Here is a 4,827-nt window from a genome sequence, read left to right as displayed (position 1 = left end):
ATAAGGTAGCATGATGCTTCCGGATAAAAGAACTCCCGCAGTAGAGACACAACCATACGGCCATTGTCCTAGGGACAAGACTCTTGAACATTACAGGACTGTTCAATAAACCCTAAACAAACATTGGTAAACAGTGAATTTCTTCGAGCTCAAATATGACTGTGGTACGATGCAATACGCATAGCAAAATACACAGGAAAGATTCCAAGAACTGTAAGTGAATTAATGAGCATATAGTATTCCATGGACGAACAGATGACTCTACATTAACCGAAACCTTATGAATATCGGCTGTGTATTAAACAAAAATCCAGAGCGACCATGTTCGCATAATATTACAGACATCAGTTTAAAATCCAGTATTATGAGGAGATAGTCAGAATGTCAGCCTATGGACTGTAAATCGAAGGGTTCCTGCCATGAGATAGTGACCCTTAGCATGTAAATACAATCAGGACTTGGCGTGACACCAAACATCTAGTAACATAGGAATAAAGACCTTGAGAACGCTGGTACCGGCATGGAAGGGCTGACCACATTCGAACCAGGGTTTGCTGGAAATATAACCCTGAAGCATTAAGGAAAACCTTGGTAAGGGATTCCTTCATCTCTTAGAACCGATTCCATACAGCACTCACAAAATATCTTTCACCCTTCAACCCGGAAATCAGTTCATGCTTAAACAGCGATGGGTAAATAGCTGGAGAAGCCACGGTAGTCTACCATTGTTGAATGGCTACGGTATCGTAGCAAACCCTCGACGCAGTGGAACCAGTCCCTAGCACAGTGAAAGCAGGGGATTAGTTCAATACACTATACACATGAAATAATATGACAGCAGAACACCATGAAGACTCTATTTATAACCTCAAGACAATCATAGAAGAGTAATACAGTCGGCGGTCTTGGTATAGGGTTTAACATTACCTGAAGGAAGTGTCGCAGAGCCGGTAGCTGCAGCAAAAGGGCCACCGCCGAGCTGAACAGACTCCACCATGCGGAGAAATGTGCAAATGGCAGCGGAAAAATAGCTCAGCGGCTTATAAACCATCAGTAAACCCTTAGTTGAATCCGGACCCTTGGATCTCCTCTTACCATCCTCACCGTCCACCAACTGGCGCATAAACCCTAGCACATTATCCCAAGTTTCACGTGGCCTCAGCACGGTAGGTCTGCCACCTGGAGCGGGTAGGTAAGGTAAGAGAGGCTCCGTGCATGGGCTGCCACCGATGACGGGAGTTGACACTAATATAACCAAATGTGTTAAGGTTGCCATATGGACCATAAACCGTATAAGAGGAAGAGCACTTACCGTCAACAACACCCGTGAACATTTAACACAATGCACGTCTTTATACATAGATAGGATTAAACCATATGTATGAATGATAAAGTAGTTGGGACCAGGAAGTGATTTGAATTTTTTTTTTTTTATACGTTGGAAGATCGTGACAATGTAGAAGGTCGGCCACCTGGAGCGGGTAGGTAAGGTAAGAGAGGCTCCGTGCATGGGCTGCCACCGATGACGGGAGTTGACACTAATATAACCAAATGTGTTAAGGTTGCCATATGGACCATAAACCGTATAAGAGGGAGAGCACTTACAGTCAACAACACCCGTGAACATTTATCACAATGCACGTCTTTATACATAGATAGGATTAAACCATATGTATGAATGATAAAGTAGTTGGGACCAGGAAGTGATTTCAAACTGTCTTATATTTTTATATCACATCTATAAATGTAATTTGTAACTCTAATTTATTTTCTTAATAATAGTTTCTAAAAAACCTATCAGTAATTAAAGTTATATAGTTTCATTAGAGTTTCACTTTTTAACAATCCAAACTCCAATTCCCCTATATCTAAACTAAAAAGTAGGTACTAGCTACTAACACTGGTTATAATTAAAATAAAATAAAATTTATAAATTTATAAAATATTTAACATAATAATCTAAATGTTAATTTTATTTAAAATAATTTAAAAATATAATGAAAAAACTTAAAAACTTTAGAAAAACTAAATATTATATTAAGAAAAAAACTGAAAAAAATTGAAGTATTATAAAAAAAAAATTCTAATTAAATTTAATCTATTATATACAAAAAGAGAATAATTACATCCTTGGATAACAGAGAGCCATCAAGCCTGTGGATTAGGCCGTTTGTTCATGACAGATTCAGAAACAGAGAGATTGAACCTTACTTCCCACGCAGGGGTGACAAAGTGATACACATAACCGACACTAGACATTCCCTGTGAAGGGTATACAGACATAAGTAACATCGCCACATCAAACACTAGACATTAGACAATAGAAAACGGTACAAAAAACATGAAGAAAGATTGACAGACAAGACCATAGATAACCTGTCCTCCTTTTCGTTGGGCATCCAAAAAAAGGTGAGAGGTGGAGCCTGGATTACTCATCGGGCTCCTCCTCTACGATCCTACACCAACCCATTTCTGGTTCCTGCATGTCTGGCTGCGCATGGGCCTCCATCATGGAGCTGATGGCGCTGGCTGGCTGGGGATGCTCCTTTTGCATTTCTGAGGTGGGCTTTGGAGAGTTGGGATTATGGACTTCCTCAGAATGAGGAATTGGAGTGCTGGATTCTCCCTCGTGCTGAGCTTCCTCGATGAAGAGAAAAGAGACATGAGCCGTTATTCGAGGGCGCGTTAGAGAGCAGTTGAACGAGAAAGTGGTTGAACCAAATGAAGACGAATTGGACGAGTCTGGAGAATTTGGGTCAAGGTAGTTGCTACGCTCTGTTCCCTGATGATGAGAAGGAATCCCCAAGGAACCTGAATCAGCAGGGGGCCGTGAGGGGGTTCCTCTTCCAAAGCCTCTGCGACTCAGCATACGCTGGCGGGGTGCATCACGCAATGATGAACACGGACAACATCAAGAAAGTCTCCAAAAGCCGAGCTACCTTGACTAGTAGTGACACCACAGGGGTTGTTGCTTGTCTCTGTGAGAGAGTTACACCGCAAGAGCGTAGGCTTAGGCTCAAATCGAAACCAGCCTCCGATGTGAGACCTTCCCCAGACCCATTCTTTCTCAGAGCTCCGAATCTTACCGAAGTGAATGAAGCATAGATGCAGATTATTGGCATTGAGGTCACTTAAGACGCAGGTGCCCTTCCCTCGATCCTCACCCGCCATTACTATGGCAACCAAGTTCGCTGCAGACTGATATTCTCCTAAGCACGTGTGAATGGACAGTGTTGTAATTCCAAGGCCAAACATCCGAGCTCCCGTATTGTTAATCAACCTCGCATTTATGTCTTCCCACGTGAAGTTTTGTCCGGTGAGCATGCTGGACAGGTGACGGCGATGCTCTGCCCTCCTCCGTCCATCGTGGTTATTGTGCTACGCATCCGGGGAAAGTATTATAAAATTAAATATTATTTAAAAAAATAATTAAAAGTGTAGAAAACTAAACAGACAATAAATAAATAAAATTATAAAAGGAAAATTAACCCTGTATAATGTGATTTTGATGTAATGACCAACACAAAATCACATCCATAATAATAACAAGATGGAGTGACCTACCGTAATAACAACAATGTAGTAAAACTTAAATTTAAAATCAAGCATATGTACAATAATAAAAATAATAGAAAGAAATAAAGATACTCGGCTTTTCCTCTTTTATTTATTCTTGTGATGGAATTTATAACGCATGCATCTTCCACCTTCCTTGACACTGCAACAATATAAATGGAAAACTACAGCAACGAAAAAAATAAGAGGGGCAGGTTGTCTCCCACGGCTTTCTCACTCGTTGAAGCCCTAATGGGCATCCATTCAGTTTGCGAAATAAAGAGTAAGGGTTACGTAGTCTGTACAAATTTAATTAGCAGGTTTAAGTTACCATTGTGTTTTTAATTTTTGTGTTGTTTAAATTTTTTTATTTTTTTTAAAAATGATAATTTTATAGTTTCTTTTAATATTAATTTTTAGATAATTTTATAGTTTCTTTTAATATTAATTTTTATAGAAATTATAAATTATATTTTTCTCTATAAATAATATTTTATAAAGGATAATCGCTTTTGTTTCTCTAAATAATTTTTTTTTCCTAATTTTTTTATTATATTTTTTTTAATAAATAATAATTTAATAAAGCAGAATAATCAGTTTTGTTTCCTAAATATTTTTTTTCAACTTTTTTTATCTATTATTTCTTTTTTCTTTACATCTTTCATCTTTACATCTTTCATCGTACGTTGTGAACATGATATACCCCTGTATAAATAATGCAGCTACATCCATAAATATAACAAGCCCTCACCCACGAGTTAATTCAATGAATAGGTCATGTGGTAACTTACTTTTGATTTCATCCAAAGTTACACATATAAACTAAATAATAATATTAGCATGATGACAATTGGATTAAGTGGTGTCATCCAATAAACAAGTTATTTATTTAATTGAATAAGGGTTTGATGTAACATATATGTATTATTATTCTCTTATATTGTTTTTAGAATTTTAACATAAGGGTTTTGAATTTAAATAATCAAGGGAAATCATTAATATTTAAAAATATTATTTAATTCTCAAATACAGACAATTATATTTTGTTGGTTAGAATATTGTATTTAACATTGTTCAAGTTTCATTTAAGCCATTAATTTAATTTTTAAAGGTCAAATTATAAATTAAGAAAGATGGTCATTTGAGTTAATCTACATGCTAAAATAATGAAATTAATACCGGGATTAATAGGTTAAGTGTTGGGCATCTAATATATAATTTATTTATTGATAAGTAAGAGACTGATTTTACATATGTATATATCAATCATTC

General features: G+C 36.8%; 1 long non-coding RNA gene across 1 annotated transcript; it reads right to left on the bottom strand.

Annotated features, from left to right (window-relative positions):
• Positions 1 to 665: 665 nt before the first annotated feature.
• On the bottom strand, positions 666 to 1,098 carry LOC149212938 (uncharacterized). Its single transcript, XR_016250286.1, has 2 exons — positions 928 to 1,098; positions 666 to 778 (listed from the first exon to the last, which is right to left on the bottom strand). It is a non-coding gene; the product is annotated as an uncharacterized LOC149212938 (long non-coding RNA).
• Positions 1,099 to 4,827: the final 3,729 nt, after the last annotated feature.

The sequence above is a fragment of the Pinus tabuliformis genome, chromosome 1_1 (genome assembly GCF_031772625.1).
Source record: "Pinus tabuliformis cultivar Carrire ecotype Pingquan chromosome 1_1, CPIR1, whole genome shotgun sequence".
Taxonomy (NCBI): domain Eukaryota; kingdom Viridiplantae; phylum Streptophyta; class Pinopsida; order Pinales; family Pinaceae; genus Pinus; species Pinus tabuliformis.
This window is presented reverse-complemented; position numbering and strand designations above follow the sequence as displayed.